Source organism: Lepus europaeus, chromosome 6 (assembly GCF_033115175.1).
Source record: "Lepus europaeus isolate LE1 chromosome 6, mLepTim1.pri, whole genome shotgun sequence".
Classification (NCBI taxonomy): domain Eukaryota; kingdom Metazoa; phylum Chordata; class Mammalia; order Lagomorpha; family Leporidae; genus Lepus; species Lepus europaeus.
Window position 1 is genome coordinate 23906316 of NC_084832.1, and position 14982 is coordinate 23921297.

Consider the following 14982-nt stretch of genomic DNA (forward strand, 5'->3'; position numbering starts at 1 on the left):
CAACTTCGATCTTATTTAGACAAGGTCATAGTCAAAGTGGAAGTTCTCTCCTCCCTTCAGAGAAAGTTACCTCCTTCTTTGATGGCTCATTCTTTCTACCAGGATCTCACTCACAGAGATCTTTCATTTAGGGGTTTTTTTTGTTTTGTTTTGTTTTGTTTTTTTGCCAGAGTGTCTTGGCTTTCCATGCCTGAAATACTGTCATGGGCTCTTCAGCCAGACACAAATGCCTTAAGGGCTGATTCTGAGGCCAGAGTGGTTTAGGACATCTGCCATTCTATGAGTCTGCTGTGTATCCCGCTTCCCATGTTGGATCCTTCTCTCCCATTTTGATTCTATCAGTTAGTATTAGCAGACACTTGTCTTGTTTGTGTGATCCCTTTGACTCTTAGACCTATCAGTGTGATCAGTTGTGAACTGAAATTGATCAAATGGACTAGTGAGATGGCATTGGTACATGCCACCTTGATGGGATTGTATTGGAATCCCCTGGCAGGTTTCTAACTCCACCATTTGGGGCAAATCCGATTCAGCATGTCCCAAATTGTACATCTCCTCCCTCTCTTTTTCCCACTCTTATATTTAATAGGGATCACTTTTCAGTTAAAATTTAAACACCTAAGAATAATTGTGTGTTAATTACAGAGTTCAACCAATTGTATTAAGTAGAACAACAAAAAAAAAATACTAAAATACATCAACAGTCAGGACAAGAGCTGATCAAGTTACTGTTTCTCATAGTGTCCATTTCACTTCAACAGGTTTGGCATTGTTTATAATGTATTTTTCTGTCCATTTGTTTACTGATCATCCAGCTTATTTTCACTTTGTGTTTCATATCTAGAATTTTTCAAACTCCTTATGAACAATGGTAAGCATCTTGATTTTGCTTACTTGCTCTTATCTTTATTGATTCTCTACTTGTTTTCTTCATTTACTGATTGCCAATAATTCATGACAATTATTATATGAAACATAGAATTATCTGTATATTTCCAAAGAATGTTTTTCTTTTCCAACAAATTTATAAAAATAAAACTAACACTTATAATCACTTAGATATTTGGTTTAATATTTACTTTCCCATTTCAATTAGGTTTCTTGCTAAGTTGTATTTGATAATTAACATATATGGTATGTAAATTTTGACACAACAATGTTAAATAACATCTGAACTACTTATTCTATAAATCTTTACATGATATATAATTTCTGATAACACTTTTACCAAACACAGCATATTTAAAGATTTATTTTAATTCATGATTTATTTACTAGATCTTAATATGTCTTATGTTGATTAATAAATTGAACTTGATAATAAATTAAATAAGATAAAATTAAATAAGATAATAAAATTAAATAAGATAAAAAAGATTATTTATATATATATTATTTGATATAAAAATTCTATAATTGGCCATAAAAATTACAGTTGAAGAAAGTAAAAGGCAAAAAGTACTTAGATTTTGATATAAAACCCCTGTAACTTTCATATTGTTTGATTTTGCATTGTTGTTTATCTCAGAAGAAGCAGTTGTTAACTTTCCCTGTACTCTTTCTATTCAGGCAAATTAAGTATAAATAGTTACTTTTTTCTTTTTTGCAGAATAGGTGACACAGGAATAATAAGCAACAGAGAGAACATATTACATGCCATTATGCTTCTTTACTTCATGGTAGTTTCCCTAGAGATTATCAGCTCTCACAAATACAATAGTCCACAAAGTTGTAAGTCAGTCACGACTTGAAAACTTGCAATAATGTCATGTACAACACTTAAGCTTACCACCTTGCAATATTGTCTTTTTATCCATTATAAATCTTCACTTGCCTAAGATTTATTATGTTTACTTTTCTCCCATAATTTTTACATGGAACTCTGCCCATTGTGATGTGTTCATCTGGTTTGTTAATCAGTAGGTAGAGATATGAAATGTGAATGTGAAGAGTGGGGGTGGAAGGTGTGGCTGTGGTAGGAGAATCAAAGTGCTGATACACCTGTCTACCAGCTGCTGCAAAAACTGCAGGCAAATAGCTCACAGGTGCATCCCCCAAATTGAGATTTGCCCCAGGTCACAAGGGTCTACCTTGCTGAAGGTTGGTGAAGGTGGCAGGCATACAGGTTAAAATAGATTAGCTTTGTGAGCTGGAAAACCATGCCTTTGCCACACCTTCACCATGCCCCTGTGTGACCTCATGCCCTTACCTGGCCACACCTGGGTGCCCATCAGCCAATCAGGTTAATTAACCACTCCCCTTTGAGAGTGGATTTAAAGCCTGGGACTGGTGTGTCAGGCCCTTTCCTTCATTTCCCTCACCCCGGCTTCTTGCCAGAAGGGGGCTGGCTGTAGCCCTGAGCCTCTAGAGATTGTGGCCTTTGGACCACCTGCCCTAGGCTTCCTGGCCTAGATGCTCCTCCACGCAGCTGGTTCCTGGTACTTGGTATGAACCCAGATTCACCCCTCTCTCTTAGATAAAGCTCTCACTCTCCTATGCATCTTACTCACTAAATAAAAGCCTAAAATGTACCATGCTGCCTCATTTATTTATGCTGGCATTTAGAATTCTTCTCTAAATATTAGGCAAGAACCTTCTCAGGCTTATTAATATTGGGGATTTATTAATAAGCATATTGTGATATCATATGGCACCCAAATTTTGATAACATATGTGGCACCCCAGATGGGACTTCTGGGGAACTTTAAGGGGCCATATTTTCATATATATTTTAGGGGCTCAATTCCAATATCATAGGGACTGCTGGTGAGCTACAGTCAGTTCTTGATGACCAAGATGGAATTGTTTAATATTGAGAATTTATTTTCTCATCTGTTATTAAACTGTTATTAGCTTAAAACTGGCCATACAAATATCTACTTTCCCCCCTCTTTTTCCTGAATATATGTATCAATAGCATGACCTTGAGCAAAATACTGTGGGGATACTACTTCATTTTGATACAACTCTAAGCCTTCCTTGCTCTGCGGCACCAATTGAGTAAGCCAAGTGCTCATTGGGCACCAAGTTTCAGGCCTTTTTTGTAATCTGCCCAGTCTTGAGGATTTGGAAGACATGCCTGTATAATTTTTTTTTTTTTTGGCCTGAAATTCTCTTCTATGTATCTGTTTCCCAGGAAAGTATTTTTGATACCAGACCCATAAATGAGATTATGAAATTGTCACTCTCAATGGTTCTCCTGGCTATGAAGATCTTATTATTGGTGTTAAGTGCAATTGTTAGGTACAAGTCAGAAATTTAGCCTATGTGTGTGTGGAGACAGGACTGAAGACCAGCACCTACTGTGGAAGCTCCAGAAGCCCAGCATCTTACAATTAAAAAATCCTGCCCAGACCCTGATAACCTCCCAAGTAGCCCCAGCCCTTCCCCTAAAAAAAGCTCACAGGAGAATTCTCTCCTCAGGACCAGATGGGTTACCTGACCTGACAACATGGGGCAATAAAACCTTCTCAGAAACCCTAAGGGAAGCCCCCCTACTCTGCCCAGGTGCCAGAAAATCTGGGGAGGAATTTGCTGATTTTCACATAACAAATCCTTCTGCCAGGACTCTCCATACTTTTTCCTGGAGGAGAGGGGCAGTTGGGTAAACAGACTCCCTTAAAAACCTAGGGAGTCCAAAGGGACTGCTGGATCAGCCCTCTGTCTCTCTGCTAAGCCGCCCACCTGCCTGCCCAGATGTATTCTCTCCATTCAACCATGTAACTTCTCTCTCCCCCAGTCCAAGGGACTGGGTTCTCTCTGTCCCCTGTCCCTTCTGTCCTGATGGATGCCCTATCCCCAATGAAACCTCATCACTCCACTCTCTGAAGCCTGAATTCTTTTTTTTTTTTTTTGTCAGGCAGAGTGGACAGTGAGAGAGAGCGACAGAGAGAAAGGTCTTCCTTTGCCGTTGGTTCACCCTCCAATGGTCGCCGTGGCTGGCGCACCACGCTGATCCGAAGCCAGGAGCCAGGTGCTTCTCCTGGTCTCCCATGGGGTGCAGGGCCCAAGGACTTGGGCTATCCTCCACTGCACTCCCGGGCCACAGCAGAGAGCTGGACTGGAAGAGGAGCAACCGGGACAGAATCTGGCGCCCCGACTGGGACTAGAACCCGGGGTGCCAGTGCCGCAGGTGGAGGATTAGCCTATTGAGCTGCAGCATGGCCAAAAAATAAAAATTTAAAAAGAAAGCAGTACGAGCCTTTGTGGGGGAGCTCACCAGATTTACTTTTTTTTATTTTAATTTTAATTTTTTTTATTTTTTATTTTATTTTTTTGACAGGCAGAGTTAGACAGTGTGAGAGAGAGAGAGACAGAGAGAAAGGTCTTCCTTTTCCGTTGGTTCACTCCCTAAGTGGCCGCTACTGCTGGCGTGTTGTGGCCAGCGCGCTGTGCGGATCCGAAACCAGGAGCCAGGTGCTTCCTCCCATGCGGGTGCAGGGCCCAAGGACCTGGGCCGTCCTCCACTGCCTTCCCGGGCCACAGCAGAGAGCTGGCCTGGAAGAGGGGCAACCGGGACAGAATCCGGTGCCCCAACCGGGACTAGAACTCGGTGTGCTGGTGCCGCAGGTGGAGGATTAGCCTATTGAGCCATGGCGCCGGCCCTGAATTCTTTCTTGCATGAAGACAAGAACCCCATGGCTTACATGGCCTTTCCCCCAGTGACAGAATTTGGATGACTTTTAGTAAACAGGAGTTGGATCCCTTGTAGCTTTGTGTTTATTCTCATATATTTCTTATTAGTATTTAGTCATTTTAATTCTATAGCTGAATACCTCTATTATTATAATCACCATTTGAGTATTTTTCAATTTCAAAAAGCTAGGGTGGGCACTGCAGCACAGGTCGGTAACCACTTGGGTTGGCTCAAATGCTTGGGCCCCTATCATTCACATAGGAGACCTGAATGCAATATGGACTCCTAGCTTCGGCCTGACTCAGCCCTGGCTGTTGTGGGTATTTGGGGATTGAACCAGCAGATGGAAGTGTTCTCGCTCTCTCCCCACACCTCCCTCTCTTTCTTTCTCTGTTTCCTCCCATCCTTCTCTTCTCCCATCTTCTTGAACTGGTACCCATAAAGGGGATATAGGAGACTCAAGGGGAAGCTTGACCTGATATACCATAATGCTCACCACTGCATACTGGTTTGAACCCAAAACTTAATGACTAAATATACTGTGTTTTTAATGTTAATTTGACACAGATATTTATGTTGACATAATTGTATATACACACATATAAATAAGTGCATAATTATATACTTACAGTCTAATTAAAACTTAAATCTGTCTCATTATTGGTATGTGAATGATATACTATTTTTGTTGCTTTTACAGAATACCCTTTATTCAATATGTAAACATAATTTATGCTTACAAATAACAGGAAATGGATAACAATTTTGTCTTTATATGTTTCATAAATATCAATTTTTGTAATTTCAGAATCATTAAATAGCATTCAATATATTACATTGAATGCATTCCAGTTTGTATCAAATATAATGAATTTTTATATAGTTTATTGAAAATTAGTCTTTTTGAAAATAATATTTGCATGTTCCATTATAAAAAACATTAATAGCAGGGTTTCAGCACGCATAGACATCAAAAGCATATTATGCATTATGATGTATATGAGTAAATAAGATTGCTTTTAAACAGGATGGCTATGATAGTCCAGGTGCTTGGGTCTCTGACTTCCATGTAGGAAATGCAGATGGAGTTTCTGGCTCTTGAATTCTGCCTGGTCTAGCCTCAGTTATTGCAGAAATTTGGGGAAAGAATCAGAAGATGGAAGATCTCTTGATCTCTCTTTCTCCTCCTCTCCTTTCTCTCTATCAATCTGCCTTTCAAAAAATTAAGTTGTACAAAATTCTACAGACAACATATATATTCTTTAATATTATATTTAAAAACATATTTTAAATATATATATTTTTGACAGGCACAGTTAGACAGTGAGAGAGAGAGAGAGAGAGACAGAGAGAAAGGTCTTCCTTCAATTGGTTCACCCCCCAAATGGCCGCTACAGCTGGTGCACTGCGCCAATCCGAAGCCAGGAGCCAGGTGCTTCCTCCTGGTCTCCCATGGGATGCAGGGCCCAAACACCTGGGCCATCCTCCACTGTCTTCCTGGGCCACAGCAGAGAGTTGGACTGGGAGAGGAGCAGACAGAACCTGAACCCCAACTGGGACTAGAACCTGGAGTGCTGGCACCACTGGCGGAGGATTAGCCTAGTGAGCCACGGCGCTGGCCAAAAACATATTATATTTTATTTAAAATCAATATAAAAGAAATTGATGAAAATATTACTGACTTCCATGAAAAACATTCAGAGTTTGTTTTTTCCCTAAGAGATTGAAACACATATTACTGTATTAAAAATAAATAAGTTTTCTGCTTCTCTTTCCTAAACACTACTAATAACGATCACTTTCTTCATATCTGCTTCTATCCAAAATAGACTACTATGCAGAAAAATAATTTATACCTTTAAAAAGTAAAATGAAGAAAACCTCTTCTGCCAGATCTGTGAGGTCTGCATCTCAATTTGAGCAGTCACATCACATGTTCCAGGTCACTGGAGTGCTCCTGGGCACATTACAGCATTAGTGTGGGGCTCATAAATCCTAAAACACTTACTGCGGCTTTCCAAATTGCCGAATGTCATCCAACGCAAGCACAGGATAAAAATAGATTGGCTGCATTTCTGTTTGTGGGTTTTTATCCAAAAATTATTTTTTGTATTATAGTTTCATGTCCATTTTTAATTGATAGCAACATTTTTTTTATAAAAGGAAGAAAATAAGTGTGTATACAGATCATGCCCTGGGAATAACTGGAATAAATATCCACATTTGAATCCAGCCCAGTGATTGAAATCATTACCTGCCATAACTGCTTATGCGGTGGTTTGGTCCAGTATTTAAAAAAAAAATCATTAAACATGATAATTTTAACACAATTACATTGAAAGTAATGTGACAGAGAAGCCACTGTTTATTCTAACATATTACACCAAAGGAATTTAGTCACTATGCAAATAATTACTTTTGGTGAAAGATGCAATATCTGTTTGACTTGGTTATTTGTGTTAGTGTCACTTTTAAATATGATGGAGGGAGCAGGCATCTGGTCAGAAGTTAATATGTCTGCATCCCACATCAGAATGCCTGGGTGTGAGTTTCATTTCAACTTCTGATTCCAGCTTTTTGCTAATATGCAACCATGGAGGCAGTAGTGATGCCTCAAGTGCTTGGGTCCCTGTCAACCACAAGGGAAACCCATATGAGTTCCCAGCTCCTGGCTTCAACGTGGCTCAGCCTTGATTGTTATGGGTATTTGGAGGATAAATAAGCAGATGAAAGACATTTCTCTGTTTATCTCTTTCAAATTAAATAAAATAATAGTCAAACATAGTCAAATACTACTGATCATAAACTGTGTGTATAATGTATAAGAAAGAATGCATTAAAACTCTTCCACATAGGCCAGCGCCATGGCTTAACAGGCTAATCCTCCGCCTTGCGGTGCCTGCACACCAGGTTCTAGTCCCAGTTGGGGCCCCGGATTCTATCCTGGTTGCCCCTCTTCCAGGCCAGCTCTCTGCTATGGCCCAGGAAGGCAGTGGAGGATGGCCCAAGTGCTTGGGCCCTGCACCCGCATGGGAGACCAGGAGAAGTGCTTGGCTCCTGGCTTCGGATCAGCGAGATGCGCCGGCAGCAACGGCCATTGGAGGGTGAACCAATGGCAAAAAGGAAGACCTTTCTCTCTGTCTCTCTCTCTCACTATCCACTCTGCCTGTCAAAAAAACCAAAAAACCAAAACAACAACAACAACAAAAAACCTCTTCCACACAGTTGTAACATAACTAATTCATTTGAGAGGGAACTTTGCCTGGGTTTCTCATGAATAATTTTTTAAAACAAATCAAAAAACAAAACAGAGCAGATGCAGAAAAAATTGTTGTTTAGACCTTTTGGTAAACCCCCATAGGTGAATTCCAGTGCAAGTCTTTAGAGTTTTGGAACAGGACCCAGTTGTCATCAATAAATAACTATTCTTCTTAAAAAAAGAAAAAAGAAAAGAAAATCAATTTCAGAACTTTCATTGGCCCCTGTAAGTTTTGATCATCAGCTTTTCAAACATCTTAAGAATAGAATTATAATATTAATGTATATTTGTAATTTTCTTTAAGTATTGGTTCATGTATAATAATGTCCTTACAAAAGTATTATTTTATAAATCTGTCTTTTGTTCAAATGAAACTGTTTTAAATAAAGGCATTTTTTTTTCTTTTATTTTAAAGGCAGAGAGAGAGAGAGAGAAAAGCAGACTGAAAGAGATCTTCCATGCACCGGTTTACTCCTCAAATGCCTACAATGGCTGCGCCAGGGCCAGGCAGAAATTGGGAGGCAGGAATTTCATCTAGGTTGCCCACACGGGTGGCAATGACTCAAATACTTTAGCCATCATGCACTGTTTCCAAGGCACATTAGCTGGAAGCTGCATTGGAAGTAGAAATAGGACTTGAACACAGGCATTCTGATATGGGATGTGGGCATCTGAAGTAGGAGACTTAACCAATGTGCAGCACCCACCCCTCAAATATTAACATTCTATTCAGCTAAGAAATATGCTTAATTACCTTAAAAATTATCTTTCTCTGTATAGGAAGGAAGGAAGGAAGGAAGGAAGGAAGGAAGGAAGGAGGAAGGGAAGAAGGGGGGAATAAAGGGAGGAAGGGAGGAATGGAAAGACACTTTGTGAATTGAGACAGAGTAATATAGTAGTGAGTTCACAGCACAAGCCCTAATGATGATAAATACACAAATGAATCAGAATCCGGAGTCCTCAGCAAAAGGATCATTGTGGGAAAATTAGACACACGAAGCAATTCAAAGATGGCGCCCAAAGGAAGTAAGGTGGGTGGAACCCAAGGTTGTTTACCACCAAAGCCAATTGGCCATGCAACATCAGGGGAAGTAATAACAACTGATGACGAGTGTATAGACATATGGCTAGTCCTAAGCCAAACTATCCCTCTTTGCAGACAATATGATTTTTATATAGGGGATCCAAAGAACTCTACTAAGAGACTATTGGAACTCATTGAAGAGTTTGGCAAAGTAGCAGGATATAAAATCAATGCACAAAAATCAACAGCCTTTGTATACACAGGCAATACCACGGCTGAGAAAGAACTGCTAAGAAAAATCCCATTCACAATAGCTACAAAAACAATCAAATACCTTGGAATAAACTTAACCAAGGATGGTAAAGATCTCTACGATGAGAATTACAAAATCTTAAAGAAATAAATAGAAGAAAATACCAAAAAAATGGAAAAATCTTCCATGCTCATGGATTGGAAGAATCAACATCATCAAAATGTCCATTCTCCCAAAAGCAATTCATAGATTCAATGTGATACCAATCAAGATACCAAAGACATTCTTCTCAGATCTAGAAAAAATGATGCTGAAATTCATATGTAGATGCAGGAGACCTCTAATAGCTAAAGCAATCTTGTACAACAAAAAACAAAGCCAGAGGCATCACAATACCAGATTTCAGGGCATAGTACAGGGCAGTTGTAATCAACAGCATGGTACTGGTACAGAAACAGATGGATAGACCAATGGAACAGAATAGAAACACCAGAAATCAACCCAAACATCTACAGCCAACTTATATTTGATCAAGGATCTAAAACCAACTCCTGGAGTAAGGACAGTCTATCCAATAAATGGTGCTGGGAAAACTGGATTTCCACATGCAGAAGCATGAATTAAGACCTTTACCTTACACCTTACACAAAAATCCACTCAACATGGATTAAAGACCTAAATCTATGACCCGACACCATCAACTTATTAGAGAATATTGGAGAGACCCTGCAAGATATAGGCACCTGCAAAGACTTCCTGGAAAAGACCCTGGAGGCTCAGGCAGTCAAAGCCAAAATTAACAATTGGGATTGCATCAAATTGAGAAGTTTCTGTACTGCAAAAGAAACAGTCAGGAGAGTGAAGAGGCAACCAACAGAATGGGAAAAAATATTTGCAAACTATGCTACAGATAAAGGGTTGATAACCAGAATCTACAAAGAGATCAAGAAACTCCACAAAAAAAAAAAAAAAAAAAACCCACTTGAGAGATGGGCCAAGGAACTCAATAGGCATTTTTCAAAAGAAGAAATCCAAAGGGCCAACAGACACATGAAAAAATGTTCAAGATCACTAGCTATCAGGGAAATGCAAATCAAAACCACAATGAGGTTTTACCTCACCCCAGTTAGAATGGCTCACATTCAGAAATCTACCAACAACACATGCTGGAGAAGATGTGGGGAAAAAGGGACACTAACCCACTGTTGGTGGGAATGCAAATTGGTAAAGCCACGATGGAAGTCAGTCTGGAGATTCCTCAGAAACCTGAACATAACCCTACCATTCAACCCAGCCATCCCACTCCTTGGAATTTACCCAAAGGAAATTAAATTGGCAAACAAAAAGCGGTCTGCACCATAATGTTTATTGCAGCTCAATTCACAATACCTAATACCTGGAATCACCTAAATGCCCACCAACAGTAGACTGGATAAGGAAATTATGGGATATGTACTCTATAGAATACTATATAGCAGTAAAAAACAATGAAATCCTGTCATTTGCAACAAAATGGAGGAATCTGGAAAACATCATGCTGAATGAATTAAGCCATTCCCAAAGGGACAAATATCATATGTTCTCCCTGGTCAGTGACAACTAACAGAGCTCCAAAAAGGAAACCTGATGAAGTGAAATGGACACTATGAAAAACGGTGACTTGATCAGCCCTTGTCCTGACTGTTGATGAGACAACTTAATACTTTATCCCTCTTAGTATTTTTTTGTTTGTTCTACTTAATACTATTGGTTGAATTCTGTAATTAATACAGAGTTATTCTTTAGTGTTGAAACTTAACTGAAAAGTGATCCCTGTTAAATATAAGAGTGGGAATAAGAGAGGGAAGAGATGTACAATTTGGGACATGCTCAAGCTGACTTGCCCCAAACGGTAGAGTTAGAAACATACCAGGGGATTCTAATTCAATCCCATCAACGTAGCATGTACCAATGCCATCTCACTAGTCCATTTGATCAATTTCAGTTCACAATTGATCATAATGATAGGACTAAGAGTCAAAGGGATCACATAAACAAGAGTAGTGTCTGAATAATACTAACTGATAGAATAATAAAGGGAAAGAATGATCCAACATGGGAAGCGGGATGCACAGCAGACTCATAGAATGGCGGATGTCCTAAACAGCACTCTGGCCTCAGAATCAGCCCTTTAGGCAGGCGGATCCGGCTGAAAAGCCCATGAGAGCATTTCAGGCATGGAAAGCCAAGACACTCTGGCAAAAAAAAAAAAAAAAAAAAAAAGACTTAAATGAAGGATCTCTGCGCGTGAGATCCCGGTGGAAGGAATGGGTCATCAAAGAAGGAGGTACCTTTCTCTGAAGGGAGGAGAGAACTTCCACTTTGACTATGACCTTGTCTAAATATGATCGGAGTCGGTGAACTCAAAAGGCTTCCATAGCCTTGGCATCTCATGACAAGAGCCTAAGGAGATTACTGATGCCATAAACAAGAGTGTCAATTTGTTAAGTCAACAACAGGAGTCATTGTGCACTTACTCCTCATGTAGGATCTCTGTCCCTAATGTGCTGTACAATGTGATTTAATGCTATAATTATTACTCCAACAGTATTTTTCACTTTGTCTTTCTATGTGGGTGCAAATTGTTGAAATCTTTATTCAATATACACTAAACTGATCTTCTGTATATAAAGAGAATTGAAAATGAATCTTGATGTGAATGGAAGGGGAGAGGGAGTGGGAAAGGGGAGGGTTGCAGGTGGGAGGGAAGTTATGGGGGGGAAGCCATTGCAATCCATGTGCTGTACTTTGGAAATGTATGCTCATTAAATAAATGTTATAAAAAAAGTAAAAAAAGGCCGGCACCATGGCTTAACAGGCTAATCCTCCACCTTGCGGTGCTGGCACAACTAGTCCTGGTTGGGGTGCCAGATTCTATCCCGGTTGCCCCTCTTCAGTCCAGCTCTCTGCTATGGCCCAGGAAGGCAGTGGAGGATGGTCCAAGTCCTTGGGCCCTGCACCCGCATGGGAGGCCAGGAGAAGTGCCTGGCTCCTTGCTTCGGATCAGCGCAATGCGCCGGCCGCAGCAGCCATTGGAGGGTGAACCAACGGCAAATGAAGACCTTTCTCTCTGTCTCTCTCTCTCACTATCCACTCTGCCTGTCAAAAAAAAAAAAAAGTTAAAAAAAAAATGCCCCATAAAATGACCTTTAAGTGATTTGTTGGTCCTTATGGCCTGCCACAATGACTCTGCAGTTTTGTGCTTTAAAAGGCTTTGCTACACATGCAATAAGCGAGTTCTTGCTTGACCTGACTCCCCGCTGCGTCTGATTGTCTCCAGGCTCGCAAGGCTGGGAGACTGGCGAGCGGTGCGCTTACCTTTCCTCAGACCCAGTCCATCCTGGTTTGGGTGGACTAAGACCCTGCAGATCATAAAATGGGAGGATGAGAGAAGAAAAGAATTTCATACTACTTTGAAAACCATCAATTTTTTTTTTATAATTGAAAAACCAGTATCTTTGGCCTACTGCAATGTTATGTCTGAAGATATCAAAATATAACCAAAATTATTAAATTTAAAAATCTAGCTTTGCCATTATGTTTCCCAACCAGATGCCATGTTTTAGTGTACTTTCCTTTCATCTTTACTAGCCTAGAGAGAGATAATGTGTCATTCAAATAATCAATGTGTCAATTCTTTTAGTATACTCACTATGCATTTTATTTGGTAACTATTTGAATCAAGGAGAGGGTGTTCTGCGCAGGTAACACATAATTTACATCCAGGTATATGGCTATTTATTAACATTAACATATAATTTACTTTCTCTATTTACTTAAAAGTTTTTATTGTAGGGACTTATTTAAAAATCTACTCAAACAAGCAAATCTTAAGAGTGCTGTGGCCAGGACCAGTGCTCTGGCAAAGCAGATAATGCCACCATCTGCAGTGCCGGCACCTCATATGGGCGCCAGCTCAAGTCCCAGCTGCTCCACTTCCAATCTGGTTCTCTGTTATGGCCTGGGAAAGCAGAAGATGGCCCAAGTCCTTGGGCCCCTGAGCCCCTGTGAGAGACCAAAAGAAGCTCCTGGCTCCTGACTTTGGATCGGCGCAACTCCGGCCGTTGCGACCATCTGGGGAGTGAACCAGAAGATGGAAGATACCTCTCTTTTTCTCTCTCTCTCTAAGCCTCTAACTGTGTAACTCTTCCTTACAAATGGATGAATAAATCTTTTCTTTTTTTTTAAAAAAAAAAGGACTGCTGTGTCATTCCGAGATGATCACAATAGTCTGTACCTGAGGAGAAGGTGACTCTTAAGGCGCTGGCAGTGAGAACACTTGGGTTTTCTCAAGCATCAGTCCTTGTCATTGTATTTCTTTTTTTTTCAAGCTTCAGCAAGCTATAATATTGTCAGTACTTTGGGAACAAAAAGAACCATGAAACAAGCTATTCTATAATCAGCCAAAGGCATAGGAACACTGTATGGATTTGTTATTTGTATAAAAGAAAGAGGAACATCCTGAAACTGCTTTAAATGACAAATGACTATTATAGAAGAGGATAGGTTAATTAAATAACAGGAAGGAAAGCAGAAAGTAGAAATTAGGCAATAGATAACATATAAACAGAGCTGATTAATGCTCTAATGTCATTAAGAAATTGAGGCTTGCCACACCTGCATCCTATATGGGCGTGCTTTCGTGTTCCAACTCCTCCAATCCAGTTCCAGGTCCCTGCTAATCTGCTTTGAAGAGCAGCAGAATCTGACCCAGGTGCTTAGGTCCCTGTACCCACTTGGGAGACCCAGATGAGGCTTCAGTCTCCAGGCTTTGACCAGGCTCAATAAATGAGTGTAGAAATCATTTATATCTAATTTGATAGTAAAATTACAATTGAGTAAGTGTATTTCCAAAGGTATATAATGTCTCTCAAGTATTAAACAATGACTAGCAAGTTAAAACAGCTGATTCTCCTCTTTCCCCAAATTTCTCTTTCTCTGGAAAAATTTATTTTAACACATTAATTCAATAATTACTGCACTAATAATGACAGCTTAATTATTAAAATCATTCTTGTTACTTTTATTGGATTATATTCAAAATTAACTAAACATAATGACTGTGGGATATCCTTAAATCAAACAGGACAGATTTAAAATATGGTACTGGGTCTGGTGTTGGGGCACAGTTGTTAAGCTGCTGCTTGGTTCCACACCATCCAAAATCAGAGTGCCTACGCAAGTCTTAGTGGATGAACTGCTAATCTAGATTCCTGCTAGCGTACCCTGGAAGGCAACAGAGGATACAGTGGATGATGGCTCCAGTACTTGGGCCCATGCCACCCATGTGGGGGACCTAGGTGGAATTCCTGGATCCTGGATTCACCCTGGTCCAGTCCTGGCTATTGCAACCATCCAGAGAAACAGGAGATTAAAGTCTCTCTCTCTCTCTCTCTCTCTCTCTCTCTCTCTCTCCTTCTCTCTCACCCCCTCTCTTTTTGTTGCTATGCCTTTCAGATAAATAAATATATCTTTAAATACCAAACAAAGTATTATGTGGTGGTACATCTGTTATAGAAGAATAAAAAAACAGTGTTTTTGAGCTTTCATATGTTTTTCTTGGCATATATAACTTCACGAACATGAGGGAGTGTCATGGACTTCACCGTAAAGTGCAGAAATATATTATGAAATATGTCACTAAAAACTGAGGTGTTTAAATGTTTCAATGTATTTTTTCCATAGAAATTTTTTATTTAAGTAATACAAGCTCCATGAATTTCATAAATATAACTTAAGGAATATAGTGATTCTTGCTACTATACCCCACC